This window comes from Callospermophilus lateralis, unplaced genomic scaffold (genome assembly GCF_048772815.1).
Source record: "Callospermophilus lateralis isolate mCalLat2 unplaced genomic scaffold, mCalLat2.hap1 Scaffold_831, whole genome shotgun sequence".
Lineage (NCBI taxonomy): Eukaryota > Metazoa > Chordata > Mammalia > Rodentia > Sciuridae > Callospermophilus > Callospermophilus lateralis.
In genome coordinates, this window is record NW_027516379.1 from 665,600 (window position 1) to 687,804 (window position 22,205).

General features: G+C 34.8%; 1 pseudogene; it reads right to left on the bottom strand.

Moving 5' to 3' along the window:
* Positions 1-22,205, bottom strand: part of LOC143388249 (F-BAR and double SH3 domains protein 2-like) — a 126,297-nt pseudogene that overhangs the window by 68,703 nt on the left and 35,389 nt on the right.

Genomic DNA, 22,205 nt, shown 5'->3' on the forward strand with positions numbered 1-22,205 from the left:
TCAAGAATATAAGCAACAATAAATGTTGGTGAGGATGTGGGAAAAAAGGTATACTTCATACATTGTTGGTGGGGCTGTAAATTGGTGCAACCACTATGGAAAGCAGTGTGGAGAGTGGAACAACCATTTGACCCAGTTATCCGACTCCTAGGTTTATACCCAAATGACTTAAAATCAGCATATTACAGTGATACAGCCACATCAATGTTTATAGAAGCTCAATTCAAAACAGCTAAATTATGGAATCAACCTAGATGCCCTTCAACAGATGAATGGATAAAGAAACTGGTATATATACCTAATGGAATATTACCAAGCCTTAAAGAATAAAAAAATTGTGGTATTTGCCAGTAAATGGATGAAACTGGAGAACATCATGCTAAGTGAAATAAGCCAATCCCAAAGAACCAAAGGCCAAATGTTTTCTCTGATATATGGATAATAATTCACAATGGGGGAGGGGGAAGAATAGAGGTATTTTGAACTAGAAAGAGGGGAGTGAAAGGAGGGCAGGGGGCATGGGTATAGGAATAACATTAGAATAAATTGGACATTATTACCCTATGTGCATATATGATTACATCATCTGTAATCATAACATCATGTACAACCAGATGAATGAAAAGTTATACTCCATTTATGTATATCAAAATGTATTCTACTGTCATGTATAACTAATTAAAACAAATAATTCAGAAGACAGACTGAAAAGGAATATACATAGAACAGCAAAATAAACAGCATAGAAAGATGGTCTCTGAAAATGAATTATATGCTCTGGGAAAAAATGGAAATAAGCAACATTTGATTATGCAGAAACCCAAATTGCATTTTTCTGCACTGGTTACTCATCTTTCATGTGCAATGCATTACACCTCATTAGCAGCTCTGCCTGAGGATGGGCAGAAGAAAAAAAGTTCAAAAAAGTTCTGTAGTTTTACCTTGGAAATCTGGGAAAAGGATGGACTACTTGAGAGGATAATGTAGTGTTTTATATTTTATTTACAAGTGCAATCCCAGTTTTCCACTGCTTGCCTCCCCCCCATTCAATCATCCATTTATAGAGCTTACCAGGTCCAACGTTAAGTATAGGAGTGACAAGGGAATCCACAGATGAACAAAACAGCAAATAGGGTTAGTATCTTCCAGTAATTTAGAATGTGAAAACTGGAAGAACCAAATAGATTACACAGTTCAAATACACTGTGGAAGTACGCAGAAGGTACAGGGAGAGCAAAAGGGGTGATACTGAATTCAGATGGAAGAGGTGAGACGGGGTGAGGATTATGGGGAGGTTCTGGTCAAGGAATACTCACTGAAAAAACGTATTCTCAAAGGGAAATGTATTTTGTTCTTTTCTTGGGTTCTAATTTTAAGCTAGAATAACTGAAAGCTAATGATCCAGCCCTCAAAGCCTCACTCATTACCATGAAGAAAAGCTGGGAGGATCACTAGCCAAACAAATCCTCAAGCACTATGATGGGTGGGGCAAGGGCAGACTGGACAGGTCAATTCTTACAGACTTTAAACTTTTTGTTATAGATAATTTCAAAACACACATAAAAGTAGAGATAATAGTAATATGTATCTCCATGTGCTCATGGCCCAGTTTTCAAAAACATCCCCTCATGGACAATCTTGTTTCATCTATAAATTCATCTACTTCTTCTGTCACTAATTATATTGAAGTAAGTCCCAGACTTACTTCAATCTCATCTATAAACATTTCAATATCCTATCTAAAAGAATAGGGGTCTTAAGAAAACACATTCAGTTTAAAATTTACAAGACTAACATATCAATTAGTGTTCAAATTTCCCTATTCTTTAAAAGTTTTTCGAATTAGGATCCAAATAAAGTCAGTCCCCAGAGCGCAACTGGATGTTGCTTATAATGTGGAAGCTGGGAGAACTAAATAGGTTACACAGCTAAAGCACACTATGGAAGCACATAGAGGATACAGGGAGAGCAAAGAAGATGATACTGAATCCTGAATGAAGAGGTGAGATGGGGTGAGGAGTGGTGGGGAGAATCTGGTGAGGGAAAGCTGATGTTGCTTAAGATGATATTCTTTACATACACTGTAAATTTCTTTCTTCCTCCTTTTTCCTCTCTTGCAATCAATTCAATTGTTGAAGAAGCCCAGGTTTTTTTTGTTGAGTTTCTGAGTCTGAATTTTGTTGACTGCATCCTGGGAATGTTTTACTTCCTGTTTTTCCTTAAATTGGCTTTTGAATCTAGAGGCTTAATTAGATTCAGGTTTGTGTTTGTTTGGATCTGCTTTGTTTCTGTTTGTTTTGGCAAGGTAGGCTTTACTTTCATGAGAAGGTTTGCCCTGACTTGCCTCTTTTTATGATATTAACATTTATAGTGGGCTGAAGGTAACTTCCCAAAAGATATGCCCATGTCTTAATCCCTGAAATCTGTGGATGTTACCTCCTTTTGAAAAAGTGTTTTGGCAGATGTAATTAAGGATTCTGAGATAAAAACATGCTGGATTACCTAGGTGGGCCCTAAATCCAATGATAAGACATTAAGAGGGCTGGGGATGTGGCTCAAGCGGTAGCACGCTCGCCTGGCATGCACGGGGTGCTGGGTTTGATCCTCAGCACCATATAAAAATTAAATAAAGATGCTGTGTCCATTGAAAACTAAAAAATAAATATTAAAAAATTCTCTCTCTCTCAAAAAACAAAAGATATTAAGAAAATTACACAGACAAAAGGAGAGGGCAATGTGACCACTGAGGCAGAGAGTGGAGTGAGGTGGCCACAGACACCCAATGAGGTAAGGAATTGTTTTTCCCTTAAAGCTTTTGGAGGAAGTACAGCTTGCTGACACTTAAGATTTCAGATTTCTAGTCAAGGAAATGGAAAAAAGTTGCAAAGGAGTCCTGTGCACTTCTTAAGATCTTTCTCTTTCTCTCTCTTTTTATTTATTTTTCAGTTTTCAGTGGACACAACATCTTTATTTTATTTTATGTGGTGCTGAGGATCGAACCCAGCGCCCCGAGCATGCCAGGCGAGCGAATTACCACTTGAGCCACATCCCCAGCCCTCCTGTGTACTTCTTAATGTCAGCATCCTGCATAGCTATCACACAATAAAAAGCTAGAAAATTGACATTGGTATACACCATAAAGGTTATTAGATTCCACCAATTATACACTTACTCCTTTGGGTATGTTCATTTATATGGCTCTATGCACATGTGTAGCTTCATATAACCACAAACCATAGTCCAGATGCTAAACTGAACCATCACCACAAGACTCCCTTGTGCCCAAATATCTTCAAATTGGGTCTTCCAAATTGCAGCATGTTTCTGTTAATACATAGTCTTGCTAAGATTCATTCTTGTCTACATTTATTTTTGACAGGTTAAATGGAATCTCATGATGATTTTAATTTTCATTTCCTTGATTATTATTATTTTTAAAAAATAGTTGTACACAATACTTTTATTTTCTTTATTTTTATGTGATGCTGAGGATTGAACCCAGGGCCTCGAATGTGCTAGGCAAGTGCACTACCGCTGAGCCACAATCCCAGTCTTTCCTTGATTATTAACAAGGAAAGCATCTGCATTAAGTAGTTAGGGCTGCCACAACAAAGTACAACAGACTGGGGAGCTTAAATATCAGAAACAGATTTCTTTAGAGGTCAAGAGGAAAGAAGTTCAAGATCAAGATACTGGCAGGGTTGGTTTTTACTGTGGGCCATTCTCTATGGCTTAGAGCTGCCACCTTTTTTTGGTATCTTCATATGGTCTCTCTGTGCCTGTTTAATGTCTATAATTCTCAACTTCTTATAAGTACATTAGTCATACTGGATTAGACCCACCCAAATGACCTTATTTTAATTATATCTTTAAAAGTCTATCTTCAAATATGGTCATACTATGAGGTACTAGGGGTTAGGATTTCAACATGAAATTTCCGAGGGCCACAATTCAGCCAATAACAATATCATCTTATATTTTTTATGGTATTTTTTTTCCTGTAACATGCATGCTGTTTGTTTTATTAGTAGTTCATTCCTTTTTATGGGCAAAGAATATTTCACTGCATGTATATACCATGCCATATTTTACTTTCTCAACTACTAGTTGATAAACATTTGAGTTGTTTCCACTGTTTGACTATTATAAATAATGCTACTGTGAACACTCATGTACATTTTTTTGTTTTAATACTTTAAGTTTTCAATATTCTTAAGTGTATTCCTAGGAGCAGAAGTTGAGTCATATGGTAACTATGTGTTTAACTTTTTAAAAAAATTATTAAAGCCATCCTAGTGGGCAGAAAATGATATCTCACTGTGGTTTTAATTTTTGTGTTCATAATGACCAACAATTGCTGAACGTTTTTTCATGTGCTTATTGCCTGTACATCTTCTCAGAGGAAATGTCTACTCAAGTCTTTTGCCCATTTTTTTAAAAATATTTTTTTAGATGTTGATGGATCTTTATTTTATTCATTTATTTAAATTCGGTGCTGAGAATCGAACCCAGGGCCTCACACATGCTAGGCAATGCTCTACCACCGAGCCACAACTCCAGCCCCAGGTCTTTTGCCCATTTTAAGAATTGTTATTTTGTTGTTGAGTTGTAAGAGTCCTTTATATAAATCTGTTTATAAAATCCTTAATAGATAAATTTAAATATCAGATGTGCAAACATTTCTTCCATCTTTGGGTCTTTTTTTAAAAAACATTCCTGAATAGTGTCCTTTGATGTGTTAAGAGTTTTTAATTTGATAAGTACAATTATCTGCTTTTTTTCTTCTTTTTAATTTCTCTTTTTTTGTTCTTCTAAAATGTTTTTAGCTGTTGATGGACCTTTCTTTATTTATATGCGGTTGATAATTAAACCCAGTGTCTAGCCTCACGCATGCTAGACAAGTGCTCTACCACTGAGCTATAACTCCAGCCCGCCCGTCTTTCTTTCTTTCCTTTTCCTTTTTTTCCTTTCCTTTCTTTCCCCTTCCTCCCTCCCTCCCTCCCTCCCTCCCTTCCTTCCTTCCATGTTGGGGGATCAAACTCAGGGCCTTGCACATGCTAGGCAAGTGCTCCATCACTGAGCTGTATTCCTAGCCCTATTTTTAGTCTTATTATGCTTTTGATGTCAAATCTAAGAATACACTATTAAATCCAAAGTAATAAAGACTTACTTTTATATTTTCTCCTATAGTTAGATCACTGATACACTTTGAGCTAATTTTTGTGCAGCAGAGGTTCGACTTATTTAAACTCTGTTCTTTTGCACTTGTCCCAGAACTTTTGTTGAAGATATTATTCTTTTGTCTTTGAATGGTCATAATACCCTTGTGGAAAAATCAATTGTCTACAGATACATGTGTTTATTTCTAGAGTATCAATTTTATTTCATTAATTTATATGCCCATCTTTATGCTTCTACCACACTCTACTTGTAGTATGTTTTGAAATTTGGAAGTGTGAGTCCTCCAACTGTTTATCCTTTTCAATGTTGCTTTGGTTATTTAAAGTTCCTTACAGTTCCATGTAAATTTTTTTTTTTTTAATTTTTTTTATTCAAAACATTACAAAGATTCAGAATCACATCGGTTACACATCCATATTTTTACATAATACCATAATAGTAACTGTTGTATTCTGCTACCTTTCCTATCCTCTACTATCCCCCCTCCCCTCCCCTCCCATCTTCTCTCTCTTTGAAGAGTGCCTTTTCCATTTCTGCAAAACAGGTCACTGGAATTTTGACAGGATTGCATTAAATCTGTAGATCATTTTGGAAGATATTAAAAATTATCGATATGAAAGCCTCAAATCCACAAACATTTATTATAATCCAATTATTCAGTTCTTTTTTTCTGCAGTGTTTTATAGTTTTTACTCTTCAATGTCTTTGGTCAAAAAATTTTTTCCTGGGCTTGGGATGTGGCTCAAGCGGTAGCTCGCTCACCTGGCATGCGTGCGGCCTGGGTTTGATCCTCAGTACCACATACAAACAAAGATGTTGTGTCTGCGAAAAACTAAAATTTTTTTTAAAAAAATCCTCTCTCTCTCTTTTAAAAATTTTTGTTTCCTGTATATTTTATTCTTTGGATACTATTATAACTGCAATTGTTTTCTTAATTTTCTTTTTGGAAAAGAATTATCATTAATAGAGTGTAGAAACACAATGGGTTATTGTGTTTGATTCTGTACCCACAAGATAAAACTTTGCTCAATTATTTTATTAGCTATAGTAGTAATTACACGAATTCTATAGTTTTCTACATATAATCATGTCATCTGAAAGCAGAGGTCATTTTAATTCTTCTTTTCCTTTTCCTTACCTAATTGCTCTAGCTAGGACTTCTAGTACAAAGGTGGATAGCAGGAGTGAAAGCAGGCATCCTCATTTTGTTGCTGATTTTAGTGTGGAAACCCTTTCAGTCTTTTATCATTGAGTATGATACTAAATCTGGTTTTCCACAAAAACTATCAAGGTGTGGAAGTTCCCTTCTATTTCTAATTTGCTGAGTTTTTCAACCCATTAAAGGGGGTTGAATTTTCTTAAATGTTTTTTCTGTGTCTACTAAAGTGATCAAGTGATTTTCACCTTATTTTATTAAATTTACTTTTTTGGTTAATCTTTAAGGTATTAAGATTGGTAATATTAGAGAATTTAACTTTCAAAAGAAATACAGAATAACATTGTTATTTTATGACTTGTTCAAAGAGCTATGTTATTCATCAGTAGGAGTTCTTTATATAGACAGAAAACAATCACACATAAACTATTAGGGCCAGTAGAGCTAGTTTTAGAGTTATGATCCCAGAGAAAATAATCTATGATAACATCTGCTTCAGTTACATACAAAGCATTTCATAAAATATTAAGGAGAAAAGCAAGCTTCATAAATAATTAAAATTTAATAAAAGCTCCTAGACCCAGCTGTTTTCATTTAGAGGATGAAAGATATAGACAGCACCTTAACAATTATAGTGTGTTATGTCAGTATGAATTACCCCCCAAATATCTTTGGGAATATGTTACATTTTAGACATGTTAGAAAAATAGATTTTTACCTCAGAAGACAGAGTAATAATGATGTACAGTAAAAAAATCTAAAGACTTTCAAACTTCCCAGTAGGTTATCAAATCACCTAGTTGCCTTCAGCAGTTTGACAAGAGTCATGTAACAAGCTCTTTATAACAGAAAAGCACAAGGCATAAAACTTGTAGGTGTAAGCTTTTCTCACTTGGAACAAAAGGGAGCCTCTCCCGGATATATCATTCTTGTTAAAATTTTATTCCCACCACTTTCACCATAAACATAAGAGCATCTCATTAATTGCTCATCCCTGGGGAACAAAACACTCACATTAGGGAAGGCACAAAATGAAAGCTTATCTCTTTATGTATCCAAACTAATTCATAAATTCTTAATATATTTTAAATTAAAGTAACAAACTACAGGAATAATATAACATAGTATAACACAGTAGAAAAATACATAGAGCACTATGTGCATGTGACCCTGGGTAAGTCATATAAACTACCTGAGTCTGTGTTCCTCTCCATCAGATGAGCATGTTAATACCAATGACATGGGTTTCACAGTATGAGATGTAGATGTGCTAAAGAAAATCCTAGGAAATTAGGTGTGTGTACAATATTAGCGACTTGTTATAACCATGTTTTCTAAACTACCAGTACTGTACCCAAGCTAACTTTTTCTTGGAAAAAGAAATTTCAAAAAAGTTTAAAAGGATAGAATAAAAATATGAATAAAAATTGTTTTCCAATAAAATTAGAAATGAAAAATGTCACCTTACCATATAGTTGCACTGAATGCAAACTGTAAAATTCACTTCTAAATAATTCATGGGTTAATATAGAAATAACAATAAAAGCCCTACATATCACAGAGGGAGAAATTTTTTAGCCTTAAATGGGTTTACTTGAAAACAGAAAGACTGAAAATAAAGGTCCTAAATAGGAAAATAAGCTTGAGAAAGACAAGAACATAAACTTTAAAAAAAGAAATAATGTAGATAAAGGTAAAACTTAGGGACATAGCATTGGGAAGCAGAACAAAAGCTGGTTCTGGCAAAGATGAATAAAGGACTGGTATGTTAGATCAAAATAAGAAAGCAAGGCAATATTTGAAATAAAAAGAGAAATAACCAGAGGCAAAAAAGCATATGAGAAACTTATGCCATCAAGTCTGGTAACAACTGAAATAGACAACTGTTTAGAAAATGCAGGTTACCAAAATGTATTGAAAAAGAAGCAGAAAACCTGAATGGACCAATGAATAAAAAGGATTTGGTAAATGGTCAGAAACTAAGCACTACATAGAAGGAATTAAGTTATGATGCTTCCTTTAAGACTTAGAAAATGGAAAGATCGCCCATGTTCTTGGATAGGCAGAATAAATACTGTCAAAATAGCCATACCAAAAGTGTTATAAGATTTAATGCAATTCCTTTTTTTTATTATTGGTTGTTCAAAACATTACAAAGCTCTTGACATACCATATTTCATACATTTGATTCAAGTGGGTTATGAACTCCCATTTTTACCCCGTATACAGATGCAGAATCACATTTTAATGCAATTCCTATTACAATTCCAATGACATTCTTCATAGAAATAGAAAAAGCAGACATGAAATTCATTTGGAAAAATAAGAGGCCCAGAATAGCCAAAGCAATCCTTAGTTTGGTAAGATAGTGAAGCAGGAGGCATCACAATACCAGAACCTAAATTATACTCAGACCTATAGTAACAAAAACAAATGGTGCTGGGAAAACTAGAAATACATATGTAGCAAAATTAAATTAAACACCTACCTCTCACCCTGCATAAAACTCAACTCAAAATGGATCAAAGACCTTGGCAAGACCCTGTGCCTACTGGAAGGAAAAACAGGCACAAATCTTCATCATGCTGGGTTAGGAACCGAATTCCTCAACAAGATTCCTAAAGCCCAAAAAATAAAATCAATACTAAATGGGATGCTGTCAAACCAAAAAGCTTCTTCACAGCAAAGGAAACAATAAAGAATGTGAAGAGAGAGCCTACAGAATTGGAGAAAATCTTTACCATCTGCACCTCAGATAGAGCATTAATCTCTAGGATATATAAAGGACTCAAAAAACTTAACAAAAAAAAAAAAAGAAAGAAAGAAAAAAGAAAAGAAAAGAAAAGAAAAACAAAAACAAACAAATCAATAAATGGGCTAAGAAACTGAACAGACACTTCACAGAAGAAACACAATCAATCAACAAATATAATTGCTAGAGATGTCGAACAAAAAATGTTCGACATCTCTAGCAATTGAGAAAATGCAAATTAAAACTACATTGAGACTTCATCTCATTACAGTCAGAATGGCAATTACCAAGAATATAAGTAACAATAAATGTTGGCAAGGATGTGGGGCAAACGGTATACTCATAGACTACAAATTGGTGCAACCACTCTGGAAAGCAGTATGGAGATTGCTCAGAAAACTTGGGAGTGCAACAACCATTTGACTCACCTATCCCACTCCTCTGCATATCCCTAAAGGACTTAAAATCAGCATACTATAGTGATGTGGCCCCATCAATGGTTATAGCAGCTCAATTCACATTAGCTAAGATATGGAACCAACTTAGGTGCCTTCAACAGATGAATGGATAAAGATAATGTGATTATACACACACACACACACACACACACACACACACAATGAATATTATTCAGTCATAAAGAAGAATAAAATTATGGCATTTGCCAGTAAATGGATGGAACTGGAGACTATCATACTAAGTGAAATAAGCCAACCACAAAAAAACAAAGGCTGAATGTTCTAATATGTGGATGCAACACACAATGGGGTGGGTGGGAGAATAGCTTTTCATTGGATTAGATAAAGGGGAATGAAGGGAAGGGAGGGGGGCATGAGAATAGGAAAGACAGTAGAATGAATTAGAAATAATTTCCCTATGTCTATACATGAATATGCGACCAGTGTTGACTCCACATCACAAGAATGGAAAGTTATACTCCATGTATATATAATATGTCAAAATACAGTTTACTGTCATGTACAACTAAAAAGACCAAAAAGTATTTTTTCCTGGCCCCTATAGCTTTACACATGCTAGGCAAGCATTCTCCCACTAAGCTATATCCCCAGCCTGGCCAAGATGCTTTTACAGACCTTTTTTCAACATTTTCTTGTGAAAAATTTAAAATATGCACATAGTAAAATAAAAAGAATTAGATAATGAACACCTAGATACCCATTGTAATTCTGCAATTAATATTTTACTTCATTTTCTTTCACACACTTTTATCTATCTATCCATCCATCCTTCTTTTTACATATGAATCCTTCTGTTTTTTTTGGGGGGGGGATTCTGGGGGTTAAGAATATACAAAATAGACATATGACAAGACTTAAAGTACCAGGGTAGTAATGTTTATATTTCCCCATCACCTTTGCATTTCTAATGTTTTTCTAATAGATCATTAAAATTCTGGTATATTGAAAAGAATATATACATAAGGAGGATAAAAAGTTTGTGCCCCTTTTCTTTCCCGTCTTTGGATACTGTCATGCAAAGATGGATACTCTGATCCCTTTACAAATGGTTTCTAAAAGATATAGTCAGTTCCCACTTCCCCTGCCAAAAAAAGAGAATTGAACAGGATCTTTTAAAGCAGCAGCTACAAAACACATACATTTTTATAAATGTATGCACTCAGTCAGGAAACATTTACTATGTATTTCATTTATTAGGAAGAATATAACATTTACTAATCACAAGAATAATTAATCTTTCAAAAGAATAGTTCCACTACAAAAAAATTTACTCTATTAGAACCTAAAGAAAAGAAATTACATATATTTTTTCTACACACATTGGGACATGTGAGCAAAGTTGACAGATCAGTATTTTTAAATGAAAAGACTAGTGTTGAAGAATGACAGCATATGTCAAAAACCATGATACTGTAGTATTCAATCTGAAGTAGGAGGATGTTTCTGTTCCCCTGTGGATGAGTTAGAAGGATGCTGTCTCCAGACAGTTGTCCTTTAAGCATTCTTCTAGTATTACATTAGTTTCTTTGTTTTGTTTGTAGCAAAAACACGTTGAATTCTGAAATGGTTAACACCACCCACTGCAGTGAAGGTACTTTACCTTGCTGGAGTTCTCTAACATAAACTGGAATGTGTTCTGCACAGTTTGGCATGTTTCTAACTCAGTCCGGCTGAAGGCTATTAAATAATCCTTGAGGTGATCATACACATTGCCATCGAGAGCCTAGAATAGAGGTGCAAATAAAAGCAAAAAAAAAAGTTGTGATAAAGTTGACACATAATACCTCTATGTCCACAAGAAAAGTATGAAAGTTCAGTTTGAAATCTATTAATAATAAATGCACAGGATATAGACTGTTGAGTAAGAATAATATAAACAGTTAACAATCACTTGAGAAATGCTGAATCTCTCTAATAAAAAAGCAACTACAAAAGGTAAAATCCAGGGGCTAGTTTTGTGGCTCCACAGCACCACATTCAATAAATAAATAAATGTATTGTGTCCATCTGCAACTAAAAAAAGATATTTTTAAAAAGGTAAATTTCAACACTGGTAAAGCTGAAAGTGAAACAGAACATGACATGGAGACAAAAACTTCTGGTTTCTGATCTTTACTCATCTGCTTGTTACAATTTCTCTAGATACTTTATGTCAGAGGAGGCACAGACATTTAATACAATAATAAAAGCAAAGAATCCAGGCACAACTCTTGGAACAGTTACTCAATAAAAAATCTCCTCCATTTTAGTTAGCATATACTTACCAAAGGAAGGTCAGAGAAAAAACAATAAAAGTATTTTTAAAAAATGACTCAGATTCTGTTTTGTTTTCTATCTCTATGACTATTTTGGACAGTTCACATAAATGAAATCATATAATATTTGGCCTGGATCCTGTTACTTGGCATAATGTTTCAAGGTCCATCAATGTAATAATATTTCATTCCTTTTTACAGCTAAATAATACTCCACCATATGGATGTACTCTTTTGTTTAGCCATTTCTTCAGTTGATAAAAATTCATTCCCTTTCCACTATTATGAATAATGCTGCTATGAACATTTGTTTGAACACCTATATGAAGATTGAGCACACAAATGAAAATGTTCTTGTCATTCATATCTAAAACAGAGTCCAGAGGTCATGGGAAACACTTAGGTTTCTAATGACTGTTCCAGGAACTTCCCTGGCAGGCTAATCCAGCGAAATCGCCTCCATTAAGTCTGCATTTTCATAGATTTCCTCTGTCCAATGAAACCACTAACCTTTCCTTTGTTTTCCGGACATATCAAAGGCCATCCTGGCCTGTGTACAGGTATCCTGGACTGCAATCTTATTTTTTTATTACTCCTAAATAAAACCTTATTTTTTTCTTTTGGAGATTCGTCTCTCCATTTAACTCTGACACCATTTCTCCCAGGAATATACCTAGGAATGGAATTGCTGGGTTACAGGGTAATCCTCTATTTTTCTGTTTGAGAAACTGTTAAAACAATTTTTCACAGTGGCTACACCTGTCCACCAGTCCATGAGGATTCCCATTTCTCCAAATTCTTGCCAACAGTTGTTATTTTTTGGTTTTGGTATTTTGTTTTTTAAAATTATGAAAACCATTCTAGTGGTTGGGAAATGGTATCTCACTATGGCTTTGGTTTGTATTTCTCTAATGCAATGATGTGCTTATTGGCCATATATATGTCTTTTGGAGAAATGTCTATTCAAGTCCTTGACTCATTTTTTAATTGGGTTGTCTTTTTGATGTTGAATTTTAAGCATTCTTTACATATTTTGGATACTAGACTCTTGCAAGATATGTAATTTTCAAATATTTTCTCCCATTCTGTAAGCTGTCTTTTCACTTTCTTGATTGGTGACTTTTGATAAATGAAGGCTTTAAATTTTGATACATTCTTGCTTAGCTATTTTTTTTTCCTGAAGGTATTTTGGTGATACATATAAGAATACTCAACAAAGGTTTTATATTAAATTCCATTGGTATCTTATGTTTGTCTATTGCATTAACCTTTTTTTATAAAATTGATTTTTTAAAAAAAATTCTGTCCCCAAATAGCAAATATTCACCTTTTGAAGTGATCAGACCACTAGATGGCACCACCAAGCACTTGAAATACAAGCAGCACAGATATCTTTAATACAATATCCATGTTGTTATGTAATATGACCAGAAACTGCTGGTGTTAAATTGGAATAAAATCCCTACCTTAAGACATGCTTTTTATAAACTTTTTTTAAAAAAAATGGAAACATTTAACTTCTGACATAAAGGTTTTGGCTTAGAAATGCTGGTAGTGGGTAGCGATAAAGTGTTTGCAGGAACCACTGAAGTCTTTTTTTTTTTTAACATACAGCAAATGATAAAACAAGCATTATGAGTTTTTAAAAGAGTGACATGCATTTTAAGGTGAAACACACACACACACGCACACACACACACACACACATAGTTCTTGTGACCTTAATACTGAGTACCAACTATGCCTAGGTCTTGTGCTAGCTCTATGGGTCCAAGTGATAAGAAACTGGAAATTAAAAAAAAAAAGTTTTTTGTTTGTTTCTGCAGTGCCTAGAAATCAAACATAGGATTTCATACTTTCCAAAGCCTGTACTCTACTACTGAGCTAACCCCGCAGTCCTCAAAGTCCTTTTCTTACTTCTCATTTATACCACTGTAACAATCTCCTGTGGCCCTGCACACAGCTGTTCCTTCTCACTAACCCTCTTGCACACTAAAATCAGGAGGATGTTTTGAAACTACTTATTTTACTTGACTGCTCAACACTGTCCACTCGCCACCTATCACATTTAGGATGCTTTTAAAAAATTCTTTATCATGGACTACATGATTTGACTTGGTTTATGTCTTTTGCTTCCTCACTTAATTACTCTCTTATTCTTTTCCTCATTACACTTTCTGTACAACACACATCTTTCAGCTCCACCAATACTCCCTGAGCTTTCACACAAGCTTTCCTCTGCCTTGATTACCCTCAGCCCTCCCTTTCTGGCTCACTCTTATTCATCTTGAAGAACTTCACTTGATCATTATCTACTCTGGATATCTCTCTTCTCTTTCTTAGCTTTTTTTTTTTTCCTGAAGGTATTTCTCTTTCTGCTTCATAACATGTTACCTCATGCTTATAATATTTGTCTGTCTTTCCTTGGGATCTACATGGAAGAGAGATCATGCCTGTCTGTTCATCACTACATCTTCTGTGCTAATTATGGAGATTGACATATTAGTAGTGCTCAATAAATATTTGTTTTACAAATAACACATGGATCAAAATTCACAGGATTGAAGAAGAATGCACCCACACAGAACCTCATAACTAAAAATTTAAGCCTAATGATGTTATAATTAGCAAAATTTTGGAAAAGACACATAAGTAACTGACCTCACAAAATTCTGTCTAATGTAGTGTTTTCAAAACTTTATAGTATAGCATCTGATGTAGAATCCCATGGCATGATACATGACTTTGCATGCTTCCTTCTTCCCAGAACAGATTCTGCTTCCCTGAGCATAGGGGCAAGCTCCTAAGACCAAGCTGGTAATGCAAGGCAGAACTTAATATCCCTGCTCTCTGCCTGCAGTTACTGGGCACAGGCAGGCACTTGATCTAAATTAGAGCATCCTGGGATAGAAGCCGCAACAAGTCCAAAATGGCCTATCTTTCACACCACATGACTATTCTCACCTTGTAGATATTTATTCATATTTGTGTAGGAGAGAATTAAAACAACTCATAAAGAAAAGCTGTGATGAGAAATCTGAGAGTAAAGATGGCAAGGGGGACTAGAGAGAGAGATCTGGGCAGTGTCCTGGAATAGGGTAGTTCCTAAAGCAAGCTCTTCTGTGATTTGTTCACAGTAGCCAACACATTCCCATTTTTAAAGCTACTTTGAGTTGAGTCTTTGTTACCTGCAATCAAAAGAATCCTCACTAAAGATGAATGAATGACAACTGTAGCTTATATCAACCATATCTAAATTGTATGTTTTGGTTGTATTAAAAGGAAAAAAAATCAACAACCCTTGATTCACATAGATAATTGCAAATAAAATTAATAGTTTGCTTTTCAATATTCCTTTATCTAAGTGGATCTAATACCTTAAGGCAACAACTTTTTATGTCAGAGATGAATAAAATGTAATCCAAAAGCTGCATCTATTCTTATAAATTTGAAGGAATAACTATTTAAAGCTTATGCTAAATGTAAAAGTATCACAACTATAAAAGTTTGATAAGGACATGCATAGTAAAGATGCATCTGTGTCTTGTCTAGCATTTAAACATTTAACTAAGACATAAGAATGTTCTCAAAGTACACTTGTTCAATTTCAAATTGAGCAGATGTGCACAAATTTTAGTTCAAAGAGACCTGTGTAAAGAGTCATAAAACTTTTTAAAAATGCTCAGAAATTGAAAGCATTCTTTCAAGGTTTATACAAATACTGAACTAACCTGACAATATCAGTTCCTTGGTTGTTTTCCATATGAAAAATTTGGTAGGTAACTTAACCAAATGTACATTTTAAAAAACAGTCAAACTGGGTACAGTGGTGCACATCTGTAATTCCATTGGCTCAAGAGGCTAAGGCTAGAGGACCACAACTTCAAAGCCAGCCTCAGCAACTTAGTAAGCTACTCAGTAACTTAGTAAGACCTTGTTTCAAAAAATAAATAAATATTTTTTTTTAAAAAAGGACCAGAGATGTGGCACAGTGGTTAAGCATCCCTGGGTTCAATCCCTAGTACAAAACAAACAAACAAAAAATGCCAAACATGTGACTGACTACCTAATACAAATTCTTAAAAAAGGAGAATTCTGTAATATTTAGGCTGAGAAACAATGGGACCCGTAAACAGCAATATATTTTAATGGTCCAATGGTGTTTTTGAAAAACAAAACACCTGAATTTGAATGCCTTCAGTAGCCATGCTCTTTTCAGTTAGCTAGCTGCACATCACCTGTTATCCATTCACCTTAACTCTACCCTCTACTCATTCTATCTGATTTATTTCTAAAATCAGTTGAGTTTAGAACCAAAACCCATAATGGTAAATATGCAAAATAGTAAGAAAAATTGGAAATAGTCTAAAGACAAATGAAAAACTTAGAATTCTAAGATGTTTCACTGAACATTTAATTTACAGGAAAGTATAAATTCCCTGGAACTTATTTGAAGAGAAAAAATATGACGAGTTAGAAATTTGGAGAAATTTTTTTTCTAAGCATTTGATGCAATTTCCCCTAATGTGAGAACAGTGGCCTCCTTATTTTCAATTCAGAAAGGTCATAAAGTCTTTAGTCAGCATTATGCTAAAATCTCCTGAATTTCCTTAATGCAGCCTAGAAAAACAAACTTCTTTTCTGAGAGCCATGAGTATTTCTAAAATAGTCTTTGGTAAAAGTCAAGGAAATAAATATCAAAATGATAAATGTGAGCTGTCTTGAAATTCTACAGTTCTCCTTTGCTGATGTTGGAAGCAAACACTGATTGTCTGTATGCTTTTGTTTATCTTTCTCAGAAGATCCCAAGCTGTACCTGCAGACAAAGTAGCTTCTTACAGATTAAAACAACAATAATAATAACAACAAAAGAAATCAAAGCAAGTACGGCTGCTTTGCATTACTGTAAATATCTGAACATGTGGCTGAATTTGTCAATTGATATAAAGTAAAATTAAAAACACATCACCTAATTTTATACTTGGTTGTTTTGTTTTAGATCTCTGAGCTACATAAGAGTTCTGTGAAAGAGGAAGGAAATAGGAAAGTCTCTGTCTGTGACTTACAAAGTCAACAAAGAAAAAATTCAAAACTGCTTTTCTAAAGTCTGTGTTGTCTACTGGCACACAAGTGAAGTCAGATGCCAAAAGATCTGCTGTACTGCTCATGGCCAGGCAGTCTGAATGTGCTACAACCACATGATGCTGAGGCAGCAACCCCAGTGCGGCACATCCAAGAGGAAACCTGAACCACGCACACCTGCATTCAAATCCCAGTCCAGCTCCTACTAGCAGTATCACTCTACAAAGACTCTTTAAAAAAAATGGGCCAAGGACCTTTATTTTATTTTTATGTGGTGCTGAGGACCAAACCCAGGGCCTCGCACGTGCTAGGCGAGCACTCTACCCCTGAGCCACAACTCCAGCCCCTCTACAAAGACTTTTAACCTTGAGCTTTACACACCTGAACCGATGGAATAATAAAACTTAACCATTTCTACCAGAGAATTTTACCAATTTTCCTATAAAACTATGTAAGATTGGGGGCTGGGGTTGTGGCTCAGTGGTAGAGTGCTTGCCTAGCACGTATGAGACATTGGGTTCAATTCTCAGTACCACATAAAAATAAATAAAGTAAAGGTCTATTGACGACTAAAAGAAAAAAAAAAGACTGTGAGGAATTTTGGTGACAGGTTTGGTTTGAGTCTACTGTGTACTTGAATAGTATAACTTCTAAGTTTATTTCCTTATCTATAAAATAAAGAGATAATAACAGTATCTTCTAATTAAGTCTTTTAAATAGGTATTTTCTATGCTGTATTTTAATTCTCTTATTTCTTTTACTATAATTGTGGAGCTGTATTTGTAGTGGTTGACAGGGATTATAATTAACATCTTCACTTAAAACAATCTGGTTTGGATTAATACACACTTAATTTAAATCCCATACAACAACTCTGCTCCCATACGACTCTATTCCCTCCCTTCTCGGTGCTATTTATTGTCATAGAAATATATCTTTATACATTATAAGTCCATCAAAAATGTTTAATAATTATTGTTTCATGCATTGTCCTGGGGACTGAGCCTAGGGGCACTCAACCACTGAACCACATCCCCAGCCCTTTTTATATTTTATGTAGAAACAGGGTCTCGCTGAGTTGCTTAGGGCCTTGCCAAGTTGCTGAGGCTGGCTTTGAACTCAAAATCCTCTTGCCTCAGACTTCTGAGACACTGGGATAACAGGCGTGTGCCACTGCGCCTAACTCACGCATTTTCTTTTAAAGCAGACATTACATTATCCACTCTTTCTTGGTCTAGATAACCTCATTATTCTTGCCTTTAAGTTCGCAGATTCTTTCTTCTGCCAGCTCAATTTTGTTGTCAAAAACATTCAGAATATTTTATTTCAGTTATTATACTTTTGTATGTGAGTGTGTGATGCTGGGAGTCAAACTCAGGGCCTTACAAATGCTAGGCAAGCACTACCAATAAGCTACACCCCCATCTCAGTGATTGTACTTTTTAACTTCAGAATTTCTATTTGGTTCCCTTTTAAAATTTGTATCTCTGTTGACATTTTATGTTTGGTGAGATTCATTTTTATAATTTCCTTTACTTCTTTAGACATGGTTTCCATTAGCTATTTGGCTATAATAAAAATAGGTGCTTTTAAATCTTTAAACTAATAAGTCCCCCGTAACTTCTGCAGGGACAGTTTCTGTTGACTCCTTTTTTATCCTCCATATGGGCCATACATCCTGTTTCTCTACATGTCTCATATATCTTTTTTGTTGTTGTTGTTAAAAATGAAACATTAAAATGGCAGCTCATCAACTGCACCACCCCAGCAGCAAAGAAATTCACTTCTTTAGCAGTGGTTCTGATGACCCATAGGTAGTGAGGATATGTGCACATATGTGGAGCTGGAGCAAACAGACCTGGAGGGCAAAAAGACCTCATACAGAGAAACTGACATAAGTTCAGGTCTTCAGGTGTCTGAACCAGAGAAATGTAAAGATAAGACAATAGGTAGAACTGATGCAAACAGAACTATTCTTGACATTCCAATTTAGTCATAGAATTTTCTCATATCTATCTTTTGACTGTATTATTTACATGGCATCCTTTCTGTGTATTTTTGATGATGAAGTACTGAAACTCCAGAAAGTACTTAGCATGAAGAATATCAAGTCTCGTTCATGAGGAAATATCACTGATGCTGATCTAAATGTTCCTTTAAAAAAATTTATTATTTAATTATAGTTGGACACAATACCTTTATTTATTTTTATGTGGTGCTGAGGATTGAACCCAGGGCTTCGTAAGTGCTAGGCGAGTGCTCTACCACTGTGCCACATCCCCAGCCCTCTAAATGTTCTTTACATTGAAATTCTAGAGAAGAGTTAATATACGTTTCTTGGACATGTGGAACCATTAAAGGAAACAAACCTATCCTCTTATATGCTTCAACTGTTCTCTTATGAAACAACAATTGCTGGTTGGTGGTCTGATTCTTTTTAGACCCACAACAGCCTCCATCTAACAGAAACAATATTAGGCAGATGCTGTACACGTGACAGCTAAATTTCTTTGCATCTGCCAAATCTGTGCAATTTTGGGATACTATGATATAAAAGAACCTGTGATAAACACAATATTTAAGTAATTATACCCAGCAATTCAATTCAATAAAATATTTCTTGAGATCTTAACTGTGTGTCAAGAACTATGTTGAAACTGAATTTGTATTTGTTTTTAAATAAATAACCATGAGAAATGCTCCAAGTATTAAAAACAAGCATGTAATAGGATAATTTTAACTACCAGCGGTGACAGAAGAGAGGCATCTGGACAAATATTAATATTTAAGGAAGATTTTCTAGAGAAAATGATCCCTGAGTGCACTCAATACAGGTTGAGCATCCCTAATCTAAAACTCCCAAATCCAAAATACTATGAAATCTGAAATGTTTTTAATGCCACGATACTAAAAAATTGTGGATTTGGGGGAACAATTCAGATTTCCAGATTAGGGATGCTCAATTGGGAAAATCTATGCAAATATTCCCCAAATCTGAAAAACTGCAAAATCTAAAATAGTCCCAAGCATTTCAGATAGGGCTTCTCAATTTGTGTCTTGCAAGGCACTATGGGAAATACAAAACATAAAACATGTGAAACAATTAAAGAATAATATAGGCTATGCGCAATGGCACATGCCTGTAATCCCCATGGCTCAGGAAGCTGAGGCAGGATAGTTAGTTCAAAGCCATCCTCAGCAACTTAGCAAGGCCCTAAGCAGCTCAGTGAGACCCTATCTCTAAAATATAAAAAAAAGGCTGGGGATGTGGCTCAATGGTTAAGTGAGCCTGGATTCAATCCTTGGTTATGCGGGGTAGGGAGGGGAGGAGTGGTGTCTGAGTTACTAAATATGTAATGTAGGGTATTTTAAAATTTAAATTTTACTTTTTTGATATTTAGTTATTTAGAATACCAAATCTTTCAAGTTCAGAATATATTAAAAAAAAAGAATTTGGTTTTCTTTATTATAAACGTTAACATGTCTATACTAAAGTCAATTCCAGTAAAAAAACTCTGCTTGCGAAACAGTATTTGGATCACAGAAAAAATCATTAGCTAAGGACATTTATGAAAGAAGGTCAAGAAACACAGGATCCATTTCTCAGCACCAATGACAGTAATTCCTCCCTAAAAAAAAAAAAAAAAGAAAATCACAACTAAACATTTTATTTTTCCAATTAGTAAGACTGATGCTTCCATAGACTGTGTGTCTCAATACTTTCTAAGGAATGGGCTTAAAATTCTAAAACAAAAAAAGTTCAATTCCTTATTCCAAAGTTTAAGGTATCTACAATTCTAACTTAATTTTGCTAAAAGAATTATGGAAGTTTATTTAGATGTTAAAAATTGCCTAATTGGTAAAAATCTTTTCAGTTTCTCTGTTAGATTTTGATCTCTTAGAGAAATTTCCCTGACCTTTAGGAAATCTATGAAGCAGGCTGGTGGTTCTTTCTATAAGCAAGTAGTAAAGTTCCAGGGGGCTTCTCTGAGCACATCTGTGCCCTGCTTACACAGCCCCTCTGGCAGGAGCTCCTAGTGTGACAACATAACAGCCTCATGTAGAAAGTGAAAAGGCATTTATGGCCTCACGTAGATGATTCTTGGGCTCGAATTTCACAAAAGCAAGGGAAATAAGTTTCAGCCCTAACTAAGTAGGAAACTGCTTTGCCATTAGTATTAGCCTTTTGTTTTTCAAGAGAGAGAGAGAGAGCGAGAGAGAGAGAGAGAGAGAGAGAGAGAATGAGAGAGAATTTTTTAATATATATTTTTTTAGTTTTTCCGTGGACACAATATCTTTATTTTATTTTTATGTGGTGCTGAGGATCAAACCCAGCGCCCCGTGCAGGCCAGGCGAGCACCCTACGGCTTGAGCTATATCCCCAGCCCAAGTATTAGCCTTTTTAACTCATTACTATTTAAGATTTCAAAGACTGAAATCTTGGAACAATATTTATTTATTCATGGTACAGGGGATCGAACCCAGGGCCTCATACATGCTAGGCAAGCACTTTAATACTAAGCCACATCTCCAACCACTCCAATAATATTTAAATGGTCCTTTGTGTTTGTTTATGCTTATCAGAAAATGCACCACACTGTTAATACTAAAAAGATCTTTCATAAAGCATATTGATATTCCTGTTGATAAACCACTTTGATCAGAAACATGTTGTTTATAAAATGCAGTTATACAAAATATCATTTTATTTGCTAATAGTCACTGTATCATCCATGTCTAAAATAGTATCTAAGAGAATATAAGTATTTAAAAATGACTTTAGAGGGCTGCGGATATAGCTCAGTTGGTAGAGTGCGTTCCTTGTGTGCACAACACCCTGGGTTCAATCCCCAGCACCACACACACACACAAACACACACATACACACACACAAAAAAAACCCCAACAACTTAAAAATGACTTTAAATGTCAGTTTGCTTAGTATCATTACTAAATAAAAATGTTTAACTTATAAATAAGCAAAAATTAAATCTTTAAAATGTTAATAATAGCCCATGTTCATTCACAAATTGTCACACACACACTTGTTTTTTTTTTTAAATCCTAGGGACTGAACAAAAGACAAGAAAGAACATGCCAAGGTGAGAGAATCATTTTCTACTGTGCAGTGGGGTTATTTCCTGTACTCTGCAAATTTTCTTTTGTTACGTTAGTAACCAAGTGAAAAATATATCAAATGAAAAATACACCTTTTTAAAAAATTAAAGAAAATCAAATGATACTTTATTATTATTTTTTGCTATACAATAGTATGCTATATGATATGCTATTTGCTTTAT